Source organism: Anser cygnoides, chromosome 4 (assembly GCF_040182565.1).
Source record: "Anser cygnoides isolate HZ-2024a breed goose chromosome 4, Taihu_goose_T2T_genome, whole genome shotgun sequence".
Taxonomy (NCBI): domain Eukaryota; kingdom Metazoa; phylum Chordata; class Aves; order Anseriformes; family Anatidae; genus Anser; species Anser cygnoides.
Window position 1 is genome coordinate 45,977,840 of NC_089876.1, and position 20,402 is coordinate 45,998,241.

General features: G+C 37.8%; 1 long non-coding RNA gene across 1 annotated transcript; it reads left to right on the forward strand.

Moving 5' to 3' along the window:
• Positions 1–9,176: 9,176 nt before the first annotated feature.
• Positions 9,177–14,505, forward strand: LOC136790821 (uncharacterized). Its single transcript, XR_010831518.1, has 3 exons — positions 9,177–9,520; positions 11,456–11,613; positions 14,372–14,505. It is a non-coding gene; the product is annotated as an uncharacterized lncRNA (long non-coding RNA).
• Positions 14,506–20,402: the final 5,897 nt, after the last annotated feature.

Consider the following 20,402-nt stretch of genomic DNA (forward strand, 5'->3'; position numbering starts at 1 on the left):
ATTTGCATCAGACTTTGGGGAACTTGGCTCACAGGTCAACAAGTGAAACAATTTTCAGCTTATGTATTTGAAAATAAAAGATTTTAGCCAAGAGCAATTTTCAGTACAGAAAAATTCTATCATGATTCAGAAGCTTCGAGGATAAGGGAAATTATATGCTCTTATGCAGCAATTATATAATGTGAATAATATATGTTAAATTTGTTTATATAAATGCAGATTAATGAGACACCGTATTTATGTTTTAAGATCCTTTAAAATCAGCATCAAAATACATTACTTTCACACATCTAAATAGTGAAAAGCTTGGTTCATATAACTTCACTTTCATTTCTTGAAAGTTTGTAACCTTTTTTGCATTTATAACTGTTTCACAAAATGTGCGACATGAAAATATTTATGGATAATAGCAAAAAAATAAAAGCACAAGAACTACAAGATCATCTAATTGATTACTTCATGTTATGTAATGATAACCCAATGCATTAGTACAAGAAAAAAAACCTGTCATTTCCTCTTTCTGGGTTCTTGTATTTGCCTTGAAGGTACACAGTACCACATTCAATCACTAAGTTATTAATAAGGAAATGACAGAGGATTAACTCTCCTTTAAGTTTTGGGCTGGCTGGTAGTTACCTTTTACAGTTGGAGTGTTTTTCTACTGTGGATATATTTACATAAATATATTTGTAACATGCATTCAAAGATTTGTTTGAATATTCAGTAATGTTTGTCTTCTGGCAAATAGTATTTTAACTTATATTTATGGTAATTTTCTCAGTTTAACTTGAGAACCTAATAAACAAAATTTCTATTCCAGATAACTTCATTGAGATCCCTCTCTTTATTAGTGTTTTCTATTGCACATCTGCTTGATGCATGTATTTCATTTCTGTCACTAATAGTCTCAGCTCTGCTCTAAACCACATCGTTTCTAGTTTAAGTCAATTCAAATGCTCCTTTTCACTTGATAACTGGTCTTTCACTCCAGCTCCTCTGTCAGCAAGCTGCATTACCTCTTCTAGTTCACTGATACAAAAATTGAACAGAATCATCCTTAATGATTACCCATGTAGAGGTCCATTAGTTGCATTCCTTTTTCTGAAGTTCACAATTACACTCTGTCTTCAATGTTTAAGCCAATTTTGCATCCGTGCACATACCTTACCCTTTTCTCTGTACTTGCTGACCTTGTAGATTAGCATTTTTTTCTCTTTATTTTGTCTATCAAGATGCCTTAAAGTACAAGTAAGTTGTGATGATGGTTTCAGGAGTTCAGGTTTCAAGAGTTGGACTTGATGATCCTTATGGCTCCCTTCCAACTCGGAATATTCTATGATTCTATGATTTCCTTTCCCTTTTACTTTACCTGCCTTTTCTTCCCCCCTTATCCCTACCTGCTTCAGTAACATCCCTTTTTAATATATTCTCAGATGTCTGACCAGAGCTGTTTCCTGCTTTATATGAAGCCGTCTTCCCTATCATGAGTGCCGTTTAGCTACTGCCCACTCTGTCACAAAACTTTGATCCAGATACAAAACAAGCGTTCGTTTAATTTTAGATATACAGGAGCTATCTTTGAAGTAAAAGAGCATGTACTGCTGTTTATAGGTATGTGTACAAAAATCATATTGCTAGTACTGCTAGTCCACAGGATAGTTTGGAAATTGTATATATAATTTACAAATATTTTCACTTGGTTTTATTATGAATGAGATTTTAAATAGGACATTTTTCAGTTCTGCACTGTTTTGTGTTAAATAAACTCCTATCTGTACTGGTCAGTTTTCCATAATAATATATTAAGTATTTCCCTGAATATTTTAATTCAGTTCATCATATCTAAACTAGCTAGTTTTAATGAAGAATAGAGTATGTATATCCACTTTATCTGCTTTATCTGCAGTGTCAGTGTGTTCAGGGTTCTGTGTTCCTAAGCTTGGGGGGGGGGGGTAGTTGATATGTTGGACGCATGGTTTATATGCAAATGCAACAACATACCAGGAAATACTGATGTCTCAGATGGAAAGTTTTTTTCTTTTTTTTTCCCTTTTAATTTTTTTTAGTGCTTACAGAACGCTTGAAGCTCTGAAAATTTGATATCATAATTACCTTCACTAAAATTCCAAATGTTTCAGTTCACAAAAGGTTACAAAATAAATACATAAATAAAATAGCATTTTCTATTCATCCTGAACTATAATAAAAGGTCAATAATTTTAAGTTGCTGCAAAACTCAATTTTTGAGAATTTTCATTATCAAAACATGACATATAAGAAATAAACTTTTAAAAATCGAGTGTCTGCTTTCATGAGGGTCATAACTTTTTTTCTTACCCTCTGTTGAACTTCCATCATTCCTACATATCCTATATGGGGATATAATATGATCTGACAACTGGAAAAGTCAAAACATGCACTTTATCAGCCCAACACACTCCACGTTATCAAGACAAATTTTTACAAAGACTAGCAGAGTAAGACATTATTCTCTTTTTGACAAATCAGCATTTTCTGACTGCAAATAGTTGTGATTGTTCTAGAAATGATCCAAAATATTTGACATAGTTATCATGAAGTTTGATTCATGTCTGCTGAGATCCTCAAAGGAAACACTATAAATGGAAGCATGTATCACTGAAATGACGCCCACAGTTTCTTAGGTTCTTTTAATTTTGTTTTGAATAAGTCATCGTTGTTGTTGTTGCTGTTTTTTCTTCCACGAAAACTCAGAGTGGTTTTACAAATGAGAAATTTGGGGAGCTTTATCTAAAATATGGTAGAACTAAATACTCATTTAAGAATTATATGCAGCATCTTCACTGGCTATATAAGGGACAGAAAGATCTCATTATCTTCACTCTAAATCCAGTCCCTCTATAACTCCTATTTCCAAGGAAGATTTAAAATCTTTCTCCTTTGCCTCTTCCTGCTGAATTATAATTGAGCTTCAAAAAGACTACATAACTGCTCAGAAACCTCTAAAATAATGAAATTGAATTTTACAGGATTTCTCAGATTTTCTGCTCTACAGAGACTTCTTAATCATTTCCCCAGCTGTAGAAAGGCCTCGGTGAGATAAAAGAAGCAATGGTTTATTTTATTTTATTTTTTTAAGTTCACTAGTCATGTTTTTTGATTTTTCTTCCATGACCATTCCTCAGGAATATGCTCTCTTTCTCACTACAATAAATAAGACTTCTGTAAATAAGATCTGTGTCTAATGAATGAGTGGACTGTATTATATTTTGTCACCATAGTAAAATTTGTCTTCAGGGAGATCAAAAAAGACAAGAGGAAAGAAATGCCTAATGTATGCCTTTGAAGTTGCTGCAAAAAAGGGAATGTAAATAGTCATGGAAGAATACTATATTGTATCTTCACTAAATAGCGAGGGGCTTTGAGCTGTAGGAATGATCTACTAGACCACCCAAGATCAAGTAATATATACCATGTTCTGTGCCTTATGTATTCTATCAAGTCCTTAACATGAGGATACATTTACCACACAAAAATTTAGCCACAGGAAAGATTGTTTCTATATTCATTTAATCTCTTATGCATGTATGTTGGAATAATTACTCATGTACTAAATATTGTAAACTAGAAAAGAATTGTTCAGTTGCAGCTATCTGCAATGTAATAGCCAGTAGAATAAGCAACAGCTAGATATCTTGAATAAACAGTTCATTATAGTTAATTATCTGGATCTTATCAATATCAAATTAAGTTGAAAAAAATGCAAATTCAAATAAGATAGCATTTTAAAAGTTACAGGAACAAACAGCAATGCTTTGCTTCAAAGCCTTAATCACCTGTTGAAGGAGAGTTATGGTGTTCACTGATGTTTGTTGTTCCATTCACAACAACACACAACTATTGGAGAGAGAATACATTGAAAAAGCAAGCCATTCAAATGTAAGATGAAGTTTCAAAAGTAGCAGAAGGAAAAAAAAAATAGAATGTCTTAGAATCTGTGAGTTAACCTTGCAGACTCTTCTTTCACACCACGGGATAGAGAAGGAAGAATCAAGCCCTGGAGAAGGCTGCCCTCCAACAAGACAATAAAAATACTATGTTGTGAACCAAATTCATCAAGAACTCAAACTTACTAAACAAAAAACCATAAGGTTGGTGTTCTTTCCAAAATTAATAGAAACAGAATTACAAATAAATGAAATACTATTAATTGGTACGCAGAGGGCAGAACATGCTGACCCTCATCCACAGGCACCTTCTTTGACTCATACACAGACAAACAGAAAAGGAAAGTTATCAACTTTAAATGATTTAATTTCTTTCCAATTTAAAATATCACCATGTCAGAAACACATACCCTTCATCTTGCAGATATATCACTCAGAAGCTCTCCTCCTGTCTACAGGGTCATGATGCCAAGCAGCTGATACTCTTAGGAAGCATTTTGGCTTGAATTTCTGCAGCTGCATAACTCTCTTTTCATGTTTCCTTTGCCCTATGAACAATCCACAAAATAGCCTACTGGAGGTCTGTATATATTCAGAAACAATGAGAACTACATAAAGACATGAACATAAGCATTGTTCATATTTTTTGTGATATTTGCATGAACTCGCCAAACCAACACTATCCTATTCCAATTTATGAAACCACTTGCTCCTACTCAGTACTGCATTATATTTACGTGGGAACACTTGCCAGTGTGTTTATTTCCTTTTCTTTTTCATTCTTGATTTGGTCAGTTTCAAAAATACTCCTGCCACTCTGCCCAGGACCTCACAACACCTTGACCACAGGACTTTGAGCAGAGCTGCTTCAAGAGAAAGACTGAAGGGAGCTTTCTCTGATTTTGATGTCACCAGGAATTCACTTGCTGCTGAATCTGTTTCGGCCCCTTGGGCCTGTCAGTTCAGTATCTTGTAGGGATCCAGGGTGTTACACTCCAGAACATGCAGGGAAATGTCCTGTATAAAAATGCCTAAGTGCTATATAGATCTTAAAACTATCCAGATTTTCAGCAGGACTCTGGGGGAGTCTGTGTTTCAGCTTACAAAAGTTGATTTCTAATTGTACATATTTTTTCCCTTAGGAACACTTTACTGAGCACGCTGTACAAATAAGCCTGCTCCACATATCCTCTGTTAGAAGAGTTTTGTTGCTTTTCTTACATTTTGGTCTGTTGCAAATGTATCTCATTTATATGCTATGCACTACATGCAACTGAAATGTGCATTAGTCCAAGTGAGATAATAAAAACTAGAATCCTTCAGTGTCCTTGCTGTCTTCATTTTTCACTACACTTTCAACAGAATTTCACCTGTCACAGTCTTCAGCATTCAGTTTATACTTTTTTTTTCTCTTTGCACATTTGGACTGCCTCTACAGAAAAGAAAAAAAAAGGAAAAAAAAAAAAAAGAAAACATACTAAGGAATATTTAACAAGAAATTATATCTCTGTGATGAGGTACATCATTTTTATTTTATTTTTTTACATTGCTGTGGCTATAATTTTCAAGAATAATGCTGCAAAAATCAAGATTGCTCCTACACGGAGAGGTAATATGCTAGTAATATATTTTCACACCACTTTTCTTACTTACCCTTTCTTACACCACTTATATTACCCCCAGGTCTAGGAACAATCTCATTTCCGTGTGTGCACTTGCAAGCTCATGTAGAAATCAATTTTGAATGAATATGACATTTCATAGTAAATACAATTTTCACCAATGCCAGAGTTTTTACATCTGAAATTTCATATGTGCAATTGAAACTATTTCTAGTAAATTACAGATACTTTGGAAAGATTCATATGTTCATATGTTAAGATGGTTTTAGATGATCTCTTTCTTTGGTGTTATGTACTGCTTCTGCCTCAGACTAGCCCTGAGACCCCAGGTTGACATTCATTTTTTATTCCAAATGAAATGAGGCTCCTGAGAGGTCTTAATGGTCTGAGCTGGGAGGGAAGATGGTATGTAAACCTCAAAGGACATAAAAATGAGGACTGTCCAATAAGCTAGCATCAGGAAAGTCATCAAAATGAACTTTACTACTTATATCCTTCAGCTTCACAGTGATATTAGCTCTGGAAGAAGAATACTCTGTATTCCCATAGGTAGGTAGCCATGGAAACGTTACTTCTGGGTACCAAAAAGCTGTTATCTCCCCACTGATACCACTAGGGCAACTTTATCCCTTATCTTATAACCTTCATGCTCCTCTAAGAATCCTTCTTCCATATCAATTCTTACACTTCATCCCTCCCAGTAGCTTGTCAGAGTCTCAGTCCTGACAGCATTGTATGAGGGTCACTTTTATTCTTCCCTGTTCTGGCTTGTTTGTGCATCACATAACACTGGAGGCTACTCTATACCTACTCACGATAACTTCTATGGGACAAAACAGCAGACGGAAAGGGGGCAGGCAAAGTTGGGTCCTTCCTTTCTGCTTACTACTTTGGACTTTAAATAAGCAGCAGAAGATAAATCAGAGAAGTGTCACTGGTTCTAATTTCATACAATGGTGGTCTTTTTCCATGGTTAGCAAAGAAGCCATTTCCCCACCATCTGGTTGTATAGAGTCTCAGGAATTAATCCTCAGAAAGATCCTACAAAACTATCTAGACTCGTTCTCTCTGTTCCCTACCAACTGCATTCTTAAGCCCTTACGCTTAAGACCTTTCATAAGACCTTTGGGAAGGCAGGAGTCTTCCAGAGTACTCAATTTGGTCAAGCATTTTACTGCATTGTCAGGTAAAAACTGTTCCCAATATCCTTCATCCTATTATCCTTTTTTTTTTTTTTTTTTTTTTTTTTTTTACTGTTAATTCAACCTGCTTTCTCCTTGCCCAACCCTTAATCCATACTTCCATTGTCATCTCTGTTTCATAAATGTTTCGGGACACTTTCATTCTCTATACTCCTTTTTGCTTGAATCCCCATTTAACAATTAAAAAAAAAGAAAAGAAAGAAAGAAATAATAATCATTAATTATAATTAATGAAGGTTAGTTTCAAAATGAAAAGAATGAATCCAAATTTCTCCTGATCTGGGACTGCACAGTTCTGAGCTTTGGCAAATGTCCGTATCTAATAATAACAATGCTCAATGACACAATGACTTTTAAAAACGAGGTTTAAAAAATCTGTATAAGCCAGTAGCCACATTTGTCACCAAAAATTCCCAGTATTACAGAGAAGATGGATTATCATGAGAAGAAGTAATCCCATCAAACTGTCTGCTAATTCTATTAAAATTATGCAAGTGACAAGTACTCTCTTAAGCACTGAATAACCCTTTCAGAAGTATCCCTATCTGTCACAGTATGTTGATTTTGTGCTAGCTCTCAGCAGCTGGAGAACACATTACACTCTATGTAGGTATATGCAGTACTTATTTTTAAAAGGACACAAAAGTTTTCACTTTACTGCTAGCATGTCGTTGTCTATCTTGTTGCTTAAACAGTTGTCTTTTTTTTTTTTTTTGCTCCCATGGGCAATAGATATGTATTCCTTATTTACAAAACACACAACACTGCTTATATTATAATTCTTTTCTACTTTCTGTATTCCATTCAATAGCCAGTATTTTAGCTTAACTTGATGAATTTTTATAATCAGAGTTTCCTATCTCATTGTACTTGTTTAACTGCTGCCAGTGGAAGGGCAGAGAGCCCTCAGACCACCAGTGGACTGAGAGTCATTATGGTCTAGATCTGAGTGTGACCTTCATAGGGGTACTTGGAGAATACATTACATACATTTCAGTAAGTACTTGTGATCAAAAGTTGTAGCATGCCTAGCTTGCATAATTTCAAAATAATTGGAAAAGGTGATTTATCTCCTGCCAACATTTAAAGATCTTTATAAAAGTATGCAATATGTCCCAAAGTGTTAAACTCTGTCCTAAGGCTGCTAGATTTTACCCATTTGCATGGCCTTTTAAATCAGTTCTAAAGCTGTTGCTTTCAGTTATTTTTAATGTGGTCCACAAAACTGATACTGCTCCATTTTTACCATTCTCTTTGGTATCTATGCAATGACAAGAATTGTATCTTTGACCTTTAATCTAAAGAACATTCAGACAAGACTGAGAAAGTGCACATTTGGAAATATTTCCTTCAGAGACAGGGGAGAGAAAAAAGAGAGAAAGAGAGAGACTTAGCAAGGGAGCAAACAATAAAGCACCTCTTTCATTCTCTGTCTCCAGAGTCTCTCTGCGTGATATTTGGGAGATCCAAATGTGCAAGTGGTCTCAAACAAACAAAAGAAAACATAGCAGATTTCTAGCAAATGAATCTTTAAAAAGAATTAGAAAATGTTGTTACCTGCCAGCACTAGGAAGTGGAAACAGACAAAATTTCTAATCTAAACTCTCAATCCAGAACACTAAATATATCTTTTTTGAAGGCTGGGATAGTTTCTGCCACTGCAATCCTTTCTCCATCAGCACCTCCCCACCCTCTATTTCCATGCATTTCAGGCTTGAAGTGGGAGTGGGATGAGAAGCATGAGAAGTCTGCTAGAAGAGCTCTGCTCTCATCCTTTCACCCTCGTCTCCTTTACTTGGCTCAAGTTGCACACATCTGCTTCGGCAGCTCTTTCGCTGGTGCCTTCTTCAATGGAGCCCCCCTGCCTGAAATTCCCTTCGTGACCCAATCCATTGTGCCTCCACCCCTTATTCTTTAAAGTCTCTTCTCAAAATACTCTTGTCTCATAAAACCCTCCCATTGAGTCCATCAAAGGAGCATAGATAAAAAACAAACAACCCCCTGCAGCCTTAAGACATGAAAACGAGCCAAATGCAAGTGCTCAGTTACTCTTCCTTTTTAGACTTTCTTCCTGCACTGTCTGTCTTAATTTGTCTATCTAAACTGATTGTTAACTGTTCTTCTGCAGTTTTATACCTAGGCTGCAAGTTTCCCAGAACAGGATCTTCCTTTTAATAAACATAAAAGTCCATACAAGATAAAAACTCCTCTTGGCACAGAGAGAATTTCTGTTCAAATATTCTCTAACCGATTACTCAATATCAAAAATTACTGAAAAGCTCATGATGGGCTATCACAAGATGCCTATCACAATTTATTTAGCTGAGAAATGCAGATAAGCATCTGGGTTTTCGGATGCTTCTGGAGACAAAGAATTGTATTCATCAGATGCTTGGAGACACAAAGTAACTATAAACTCAACTTTTTCTGGCCAGGGAAACAGTTTTACAGATGTTTTCTGTTGTCAGAATGACTGAAACCATATGGGTGAATCTGGTCCCAAATCTTCTGAGATCCTCCAATCACTTGCTTTCACCTAGACAGCTGCAAATTTAATCAGTTGCACTCTGACATCTGAAATTTTTAAACTGTTATTTAAGTCTAGAAAAGCTCAGTCTGAATCACCTTTTTTTCCTCCCTTCTTTCAGGATAGCATTCACCTCCATGCACAAGTCAGGCACAGGGCTGATTCGCAAAGGCTGTCCCACTTACATGCCAGGTTTCAGTAAGACTGAAGTAAGGAAAAGGCCTTCTGCTGACCATTTGTAAGGTAAGAAGTTCATTCTTTGTTACCCCAGGATTTGGGTCCCAATATATGTAGAACTGGGGCTGAACTCCGACCAAGGTCATTGCACTGTGATTTTATTTGAAGATTTATTTTACTTCACAATTTTGAAGAGCTCTGTACCACCTGCACTTGAGACAGCTGGATTTCTCCGTAGTTACATGTCTCAGTTGGAAGGTAAATGTGTTGATTTGCTCATTATTATGCGCATAATGGAAGAAGACCATTTTCATGATCCAGTGATGAAGTGTGAAAAAATTGTTGTTATGGAATACTTTGCTATGCTATTTTTTAAAGATATAAAATCACCTATCTAATCTACTTCAAAAAGTGATCTACAAATCATAGTAGATTACATCCTGACTCCCTCAGGCCATTTTGTGTGACAAAAAACAATAATTGTTTTGTTTGATTTTAAAAATGTTTTCCTCTGGTCATGTATAAAACACATGTAAATCAGAGACAAGATTTTTGAAATCTATAAGCAAAACAAGGAACTGACTATTTGCAAAACGCCATCAGATTTACAGGGGAAAACCTAGAAGCCTCTCTTTAACCATTTCACTAACACTTTTCTTCTTTTTTCCACTGGAAGTTGTTTTCCATAGTAACGTAAGGCACAGTGTGTTCAGAAAAAACTGAAAGCATGATTTTTAAACTGATGAAGTCTTTGGGATCTGTGCTAAATTATTTATTGTTTTGAGGAGCCTATACGCCAGATTTTTAGTGTGAAGAAGTGGTGAGCACTCAGCAGAATGTCTCATATTGATCTCTTCATAAAGAGACTTACTCCTTGCTTGAAGATCTTATCTTTTTTGTGCTTGTAACTTGAAAGCTTTGTGGGCCTGATCACTCATGCATAGCATGTATGCCACCACAACTAATTCTCATCTCACCAGTCAGTTTTGAGCAAGGTGGGCAGGATGTGTTTTCAAAATCTTCTTCCATCTTCTTTACCAGAAAATACCAATATTTGCCAAGGAGTTTAATTTAAGATAATCACTTCAGGCTACAATTTTTGGTACCTTTCTTCTTCTTTGCTTGGTCCTCTTTAAAAAAAAAAAAAAATAATCTCAGTCTTTTTCTCACAGGGACACTGAAGGTAAAATGTAAAATGATGATAAAATCTAGAATGCAAGAAAATGTAGCTCTGGCCCAGAGCAGACAGCTACGTATTAGAGAAACCACAGGCAGGTCAGACAAAGTCTGAAGAGATCACAGTCTCCGTTTATAGTTGATCTTTGGCCAAACATATTGCAGGCAAATTTTGACATTGCGCAGAAGGCCGAGTTTCTTATATAACTGAGTAACTGGCCTGCCCAGCCTGAGAGCTGTCACTTTGTCACATTTATCTTTAGAAACTGTTGAATTTATATAACAATTCAAGACACCAGTTTTAAGGGGGAAGAGGTTTACCATAGTCAGTTGACTAGTTGGTCTACAGAGTTCCACCAGCAAGTTCACCTGTCTCTGTGCTCTGTAAAGCTGTTTTTCAAAAGAATTTATCCAAGCCAAAGGTATGAGCAGTGGAAAAATGGGAGCAGCAAACAGCTTATGCAACTGACCTGCTAGTCCACATTCCATGAAGTAAAAGCTGAAAATTGGCATTTTATTAAAATACTGTATGCAAAGACACTAAGTTCCATATTCCCATATCAACTGTCTCTTTTTTAACTACCTTTGCATGAAGTATTGGTTTTTTCCTCCCTCTTGGGTTCCATTTCCATATTTTATTTAGAACAAAAACTATTAACTCAAAACATACCTTTTGTTTTCATTTGGCTTGCAATGGTTTTATTGACCACTATGTACAGACAAACGGATTGCATGTCATTGTTGCACGCGAGTGAATAAATTTATGTGCATTTCGTCTGCCGGTCCTCTGGCAGATGGGTGACTTGTTTCCTTTTTCTTGGCTAGGTAAGACTGTTCTCCTTGTACAGGAAGAAGGTAAAGGTTCTAGAAGGTTCTTGTACAGGAAGAAGGTAGAGGGAGCCTTGGAGCAGGTGCTACAGCCTTCTCATGCTCAGAAACCCTTCATGCTCCAGTTCTTCGGTGGCAACATCCAAGCATTTCAGGTGGCAGCACTGTATTCTGTACCTCCAATGTCAGGGTCAGCCTTATTGGTGGCTCCTGCCTGGTCATGATCCCGAAGAGCATGTGTAACATGAAGAGGACATTACATAATACTGCATGTGTCTGAGAGCTATGGGGCTGAGAGATACTGAGGCTCCTGTCATGTGTTCCTAATCAACCCCTCAAAATTTACCCTAGCATTTCAAGACTGGGTAGGGTAAATGGAAATTTGAATACTTAGCTATAACTACAAACTGCTTTGGTTATTTGCCTAATTTTCCATCATATTTTTCAAGTGTTTCTATTTTTACGATCTTTCTTTCCACTGTTCTCCAGCAGTCAAGAGGGCAAATCTACAGCCAGTATAAAAGTCTTACATCTCTTTGACAAGGCAATGACATTTATTTACTATCCTGTTTTCAAATCCTAGTTACAATAACACCAATGATTCTGTGAAATTCTCTCATGTTTCACTTATGTAAGAGAGATTAGTAGCATAGCTATTTGTTTTATTTGGCCATTTCATTGCTTATTGGGCCAAGAACTTGCCTAATTAGCCCTAGCTTGCAATAGAAGGAGAACTGGTGGTAAAGTAGCTTTCTGGTGTGTGAAAAACTTAACCTTTTCCAAACTTCACTTTAATCAAAACTGAACCAAAACCTAAAATGTTTTACAAGTTCCTATGAACAAGAAATTGTAACACTTTCTTTCAGAACCTAAAATACATAACACTTCCCAGATTAAGTATTTTCCCCAGAAGCTACATCAGCTCAGTAACATTGCCATTTTCCAGTTTCACTGATGCAAGAAAAGTCATTTCTGCTGAACAGCTGCCTGCAACTCCAAGGTTGTGGCCTGTGCTATAGCTAAGGTTTCCTGGCCTTTTCTGCTCCTCTTGCCAAGCAGAGAGGTGGGAAGAGCTAGCTCATCCCCAGTTGATGACCCTGGACTCCCAAGGACCCCAGCTCAGGAGCAGGCTGGCCCAAAAGTCACCAAATGAAATCCTGGACTGTATTTGGCAAATATTTTGTGCCAGAAATCTTTCAGGCTCAACACAGCAGCATTTTGTTGTTTGTTGCTGTTGTTGGAAATTGTTATGAATAGCACTAACTGAGAACAGCATGGGGTTGTCCCACTCCAGGGTAAATTCTGGGAGTTCAGAAGAAATCCCTGTAAATAGGTTATAGAGAAGAGTAAATACTGTCTTCCGTATCTGTGCCAGTGAAACCGGCAGGATCATGCCCAGGGCACATACTAAAAGAGAGACTGTTGTCTGTGGAATGATGATAAGAGACTATTTTCTGGCTTCTATCTTGTGTCATGATCAGGGCTATAAAAACGATGCACAGAATATATGGCAGGTTTCCACAGTTGCTGAAACCAGGCACTGCTGTTATACGTCCCATTTCCTCCCTGTCCTTTTTGATGACAGTGGGACTGAGCCACAGTCACAGCAGCATCCTCTGCAAAAGTGAGCACGGGAAAGGGTGGAGTTTGCGCGTCCCTCCTTTGGGATTATCCACACACCAGTCAGGTTTGACAGGGCCCCTCATCTCTAAACATCTAGAAGATGCAAAGATGTTGCTGATGGCACTGCTATAAACCAATTTTAGAATTCATTATTCATTTTTGTTTATGACCACGAACAAGAACAAAACCCCATACCTCCAAAAAAGGATGTTTATGTGTCATTAATATTACCTTTAGCTAGTTTCATAATTGCCAACATCTGGTGGCCCAATCAGGGTCATATGTTATTAGGCTGTGTTTGTATATTTACATATATGCCATGGCATCTCTCTCTCTCCATGTATAGACATATGTATGTGTAAGTGTATATACATTTTAAAATGTATGCATACTTCTCAAAAGGAGGCCACTTTGTGGTCTGTTGGCAAGACAGCACTTTAAGGTGTACAAAGAAGGGACGACGTAAACTTGTGACCAGATGCTGCTGTTATCTGAATATGCATGCATGCACATGTGCACTTCTGAACCAGCTGCCCTCTGTGGTTGCCTTTCTGAGCCTGCACATGAAGCCGTGCAATGCTAATGGTGACAGAGACATCTGCATCAAAATCTGATGCTCTGTTAGATCTGGGCCTGAGGGTGATGGGTAAGTGGGCATAAACTGAAATAACTACAAGTAGTAGTATGACCCTTGTAAAGCAAGATATCACATTTTCAAAGGATAGTGTATTTTGTTCTACAAATGCAATTTGTGCTTGTAATTTCTCAACTGCATTTGAACCAATAAGAAAAGGAGGCATTTTCCCCTGTGTCCATCTCAGAAATCACAGGGTCAATAGCTGCTCCTTCTTCAGATACACCACTGAGTCTGGGGTCAGTGGGAGGAAAGAGATGTTCTTCAGTCTGTGTGAAGATGCCATACCCCTTTGCCATGTTTTACATGCAGTCCATCCCAGAAAAGAAACAGTAAACATGAAAACAGCAGGCACCTTGTCCCTGTCACATGGAGCTTTATGAGCTGCTATAGTATACTCTGAAGCCAATGCAAATCCCATTAGTAGTTTCAAAGTCCAGCTAGTGCACAGCCTGGTCAAAAATGTTAAGAGCCAAGGCAGTAACCATATTAAACTTGACTTCTTGCTTCAGAAAGATGCCTAGGTTTCATAAGAAGAACTATTTTCTCAATATTAGTTATTATAAATTAATGTTTGTTGTATTCATCATTGAATTATGTTCAATAGTATTATTCCACTTGATTTTATTATATTCTTTTGTATCTGTTCTGCACAGAAGACTTCAAGAGAAAGAGATCAAGAGTGAACGTGAATCGATGTCAACAGAAACTAAGGCTTCCTACCCCGGTTCCCATAGTGAAGATGAGTATCCCACACGTCAGTGAATCCAGTGCTGGTTGTACAGTTCATGACACGCATTGTGCATAGCTGCGAAAAATCCTGTGGAACAGAAGAATGACTATTCCCTGGGGTAGAGGAAAAGTCAGGGATAAGGGTGACTTTTGGGGCAACAGATGGGAAGGATTAAACAGGAGAAGGGAAAGACAGTAGCTACAAGGAGGGAAAAAGCTGAAGAGAACTGAGAATGTCTGTGAGGACAAAGTAAGAAGGTGCTACCAGAGCATGCTTCCACACAGAATATACAAAGAGCTTATAACTGCACTAATAAATGTTAACAGTTATCATTGTTAATTATGCTCTTTACTATATTAAGAACTATCATAATCATTGTGATGGTACGATTATTAACATAAATGTAATAACTATGCTAATGAGTTCATTAATAATTCAATTGCTGTAGTGTCCACAACTCTGACATTCCTTTACTGTCCTGGAGATTGCTACCAAATCATTGGTGTGTCTCCACTTGCCTTCAGGGCCAACAGGTACCAGTTCATCACTGAGAATGAACCTGCGTTTTGAATCCAGAAAACCTGACTCTGCTGCTAAACTGATTTGTACCACGTGTTAAAATTTCAGGATGGGGAATTCTTCATTTTGAGTTCTCTAGGTATTTAGCATTCAGCATTTAAAAATATGACACTAAGAGACCCTTAAGTTTGTGAAGTGGTTGTAGAAGTGCCTGACTGGGCAGAATTATAGTTCTCGCTGTTTATCTGAGATACCTGAAGGGAACTTACCTTTTTTAAGATGATGTTGAGCATCTTCCTAAGAGAGGACAGTTCTGCTAGCAGTTCCCTCTGACAGCAGCTTATCTTGAACTGATAATGACTCAGTCCATTGGACAGCACCAGCAGTAGTAGGTCAAGATGGACACATTTACACATACTTCAGGATGTGTTCTGCAATTTTGACAAAGAAAATCTTGAATAGCTGTTAACAGTTTGCTAAAAAAGATGTCTTTAAATGCCCAATAACTTTTGCTTTTTAAGGGTAAAGCACCATCAATGTCATTTCAAAAGCCCTGCAAATTCTCAGGCATCCACTGAAGATCTGCATTAATATTGGCTCATGGAGACTACAGCAGCAGAGAGGTGCATCCTGCAACATCCCTGTAATGTAATCCCATTGTGGTTGGGTGCCTGGTTTCCTTCCCTACTGCAGTAACCATCATGCTAGAGGCTAAGGGGAAAAGTGAGAAGGGGAATTGTGCACTTTGACTTCATCTTAAGATGGAGCTGGGAGAGCATAGAGGGTCCCTTCATTTTGTTACAGTCAGAGGTATCAAAAACTTTCCTTTTCTGAGATGGAGAGGCTGGGTGTGGGGGCAAAGGGAAAAGAAAGAGGATGAGACAAGGGTTCATGCAGAGACATTTCAGAATGTCTTAAAAGATGCAGAAAAATGAAGAGTTCATTTTTTCGCAGATCACTTTAACATTATTTTTAACCTCACTACTTTTATAATGACCCCTCTGGAAGGGTGAAACATGCATTCTTACCAGCTCTTTTTATTCAACTTAAAACATGCGTGCTGAGTTGTTGTTGGCTTTTACACTTGGGAAGTAAAAAGGAGCAGGATGTTAAGAGAAAATATATTTCTGAAGCATTATTTGTTAAAATGTCTACAAAGAATTTTGTGGCCTTCACAAATAGATGAAAGTGAAACAGCTCACAGCTTGACCTTCCAACCTTTCCTGGGGTCTCAGTAGGTGATACTGCAAAACCTGGAGCTGTCTGTTTCTGGTTGAAACTGCATTACATTAGATTTGCACCATAACTTACCTTCTTCCTAACCCCCACACAAATGATGGGTTGCCCCATAGTCTCATGAGACTGTCAGGGATATGTGTGCTGGGACAGTCCTTGCAAAGCATATCAGCTCTGACTTTGCTCCAGCAAAAAAAGATTTTTAAAAAGCGGTCAACAGTGAGAACAGGCAATGAAAGTGGGGTTCCTGCAGCAATCTAGATGTAGGTGAGGATGACAACACATTGGCAGATCTGAAAATATGAACTGAAAAAGAAGAAGACTCCAAACCCCCAGCCAAGCAGAAAACACAAGTGCATCAACACTCCACCCCAAATAAATGAAGATGTTGCCAGGCATATTCTGTACTTCCACGAATGTGGAGACAAGGCTGGGTAGTATTAATGGAGTAATATCCATACCTACACTCGCACTTTAAGGAACTGTGTCTTGATTATGTTGACAGGCTCCTGATGCTTGTAGGGTTTAGACAGAACAGAACTTCATCTACTTTCTATAGTATTCCTAGGGGTCTAGACTCCCAGGTATGTCTTAGACCTATACTGTTTCAAAAAATTTTGGTAACTAATAAAAACAGTCATCTAAAGAAAGGCATACTCATGATTCAGGAGGTCTGTATAGAAAACTCTATATAGAAAATTTGGTCTGGAATGATAGCTGTATCAATGGGGGCAGTGAAAAAAACAAAGGAAAAGATAGACACTAATATGATATAAATCCATGAAGAGTTGCCACAGCACTATGTTTAAATATCAGTGAAGTGAGCTATTTCTCAAAATGTCGGAAACCAAAGATTTCACCCTTCCAACTCAGTCAGTATTATTAACCTTTGATTTCCTAGAAGTTCAGATGAGATCCCTGGAGATATTTTATCAGTGTGGAGTCCAGAAAGTTTTTCCTTGTGCAATCATGAGTCAAGAATATAATTACAATAGCCAGAAATGTAGACTCAGGAAACCTGTTCAGCTAAAAATGGAGATAGTTATAACCAGGGATTGAAATGATCATAAAAATGATCATAAAATTTCATTTATTTTTTCAACCACTAAGTTAGAAGAGGAAATTGAGACAACTCCAGATGCAAGCTCAGCATCCCCTTGTTCTGTTTAAAGATAAGGATATTAAATACACATCGTAATTACCCAAGCAGAATCCATAATGTAGATCAATAGTCTTACTGCTTCAGAAACACTAGATTTGATGAGTATGAAGTGTAGCTAATAGACAAATTTCATACCAATAAAGTCTCCATTTCTCATGTCTGTATCTGCATATATTAATTACTGATAATTAACATGCTAATTAACCTCTTAGAATTCAACAAAAATCATCATTCTTCGATATTTATGTCATATCTAACTATGTCTGCTACAGAAGACATGAAAAATCTCAGCAATTTTAGGATCACAATGCAGGTCTGGCTTTAAGGGTTAGGGCAAGGCAAAGTGTTTTCTTTCTGCCCCTAAATTCTGACTTTCAGGTTTTGTAATTTGTCAAACCTTAGAGGTTCTGTCTTCTTTTGTTGTATCTTCTGATATACCCCATGTAGTGGCACATAGTATATCCTCCTACAAATGTATATTACTTTACATGTAAGCGAAGAATTGAGAGCTAAGTTCCTAGGTACTTTTCTAAGCTATTAAATGTGAATTGTTTCCTGGTTGTTGGTTTAGGGTAAAGGCATTTGTTAGAAACTAGGACTGGCAATATTTTCCCCCTAAAGGTACTTCTGGCACACATTTTTTGTTCCAATTATTGATATTCTGAAAGATCCTCCAAGTTAGCCCCTCCTTTCCGAGGTCCAGGAAGAAAAAGAAAGTCCACTGAGAACAGGGTGATCACACAACTCCTTCCATGGCTATTGCTGCTGGAGGTGAAATGAGGGGCTCAAGAGTGTATTTTGGCAAACTGAAGTGATTCTCCTCTCTATGCGTTATGTCCTGGGGAATAAAAACACTTGCAATCTCCAGACTGCCAATCTCCATCTGACACTTAGTCAGTGGGATTTGAGGTGGAAAGAATAAACACAGACGGTTAGAGTCCAGTCTTTGACCCCAGGAACGGCTGGAGACTTCTGGCTTGGATTTTGTAGTCACCTACTGCAAACCAGCTGTAATACGTCTTTTAAAATTTCAGGTCTTCCAAGTTGAATTGGGTATGTTTATTAAATGTACTGCTTACCCACCTCTCTTTCACAAGCGCAGCAGTCTAGTGCCCTTTGTAAGCCTTGCACAGAAGGTACAAAGTTCATGCTCAGATTCCATGCCTTCCGTTGATGATTTTCCACAATATTGCATAATTCTACCCAGAGTTGTTCTAAACAGATTTAAAGCCTGTCCCTTATTCAGGGAACTTCCAGTATAAATATGAGAGAGAAAAAGCACCAAATCACGGAAAGGATATCAGAGCAAGACAGGAAGCACAAGTGATTGTTGATAAAAAGGACTGTTTGCTGGAGGTGGCAAAGGAGCAGGTAATCAGACACTGCATCCTTGGATCACAGAATGTGCCAGGTGGCCATGAACCCCGGGGTTTTGGCTTGGCCACTGCAGAGATAAGGCCAGCTGCAAAGCTTGGATCCCAATCAAATGTTTGCAATCCAAACACCCTGAGAGTTGGGGTTATTTGGCATGGGCCCATGTCTAGTTTATATTAATGTTTATTGCCCCTTGGCCATTTGGAAACTAACTTTCATAATTCACACCTCAGCAGTGCACGTTTGGCTGTCCTGATGGCAGGCTACAAATGCAACTCTGCTATCTAGCAGCACTCCTTTCAGCTCTGTGAAGCTGCCTTGCATGTGGCTTACATATTACAGCTGACAAGGGATGAATGACAACTTCATGGCTCACTGTTAGAAGCTTAGCCAAAAAGGTACAAAAGGCGTGTCTCCTGCTAGGGCTTTCATCTTTCACACCCACTCAACACTTTTTACAGTAATTCTTTGGGTGAGAAGATCACTGTCCTCTTTGCTTGCCTTCCTTTCCACAAGTCTCACTTGGCACACTGGCTATCGACAGCTGTTTCATTGGCTCCTTGGTTGCATGACTTAGAGGTTTAAGAGGGCTCTAAACTGATTGCTTTCCTCTTAAATATGGCTTAGACCTATCCTGTGATATTGAAACCTTCCTGTTAATGGTACTTAAAGATTGGAATAGATTCACCATCCACTTTATGCTCGTCAAATAACAAGACCAGAAGAGACCAGTCTGGAATCATGCTCCTTGGAGCAGCGGGAGAAGCCAATCATCATAATGAATAAAGTTACTTCAATATCTCCAAAAGATGAAGAATTCAGCCCAAGATCCTCCTGTTTCATTTTATTCCTCTGGCAAAAATTATATTTTATTAACTGGACTTTTACATTTAAGTCTACTCTATCCTTTCAAAGATATATTTCATAGAGTCTACTTCTAGGATCATGTTGGATACCTAATAAGTTCTTCCGTGAGCAGCCATTTCATGTATTAGACCATAATGATTGCTTGGGTTCAGTCTGCAGCCCACATTTTCTCTCTCTGTTAGATCTCCTTACTTGATGCCAGAAAGCCAGAGTAAATGTTGTCTTAACAGTACTTTCATCTGCTTACTGCTCTTCCTCTGTTCTGAGTCTTTCCTTTCCCTATTCATAATTTGTCTTGCTAAGTATTGATGGGCATCTTCACGGGTAGTGAAAAGTGAAGGAGGTAGCAGTACTAAGAATTACTGTTTTCTCCAGTGCTACTAAAATAAATCAGTCCTCAAAGACTTGCCTTATAAAGAATGAAGTGTACTAGCCTGGGCAATGAAAACTAAACTTCCCTTGGTAGTCTCCCCATTCATGTTATATGATAGGGCTCAGCTTGGCCTGTTTCTGGCCTCAAATTCTGTAATAACTAGCATGACCACTGAAAGTACCAACTGTGTGAGATACCCACAACCCAAATTGCCCTGCTTTCAACATTGTCAATCTCTCTTTAAAGGAAAAAAAAAATAGCCAACAAACAAAAAGAGAAAACAACACAACAGAACAACAACAAACACAACCTCAGTTTGGATGAACCAATGTTACAATGAATCATTTTTCTTTCTAATGCTAACAGAAAGCACTTGCATCTCAGGCTCCTGATGACTTGACCTAAATAACCTTTTGATTGCCC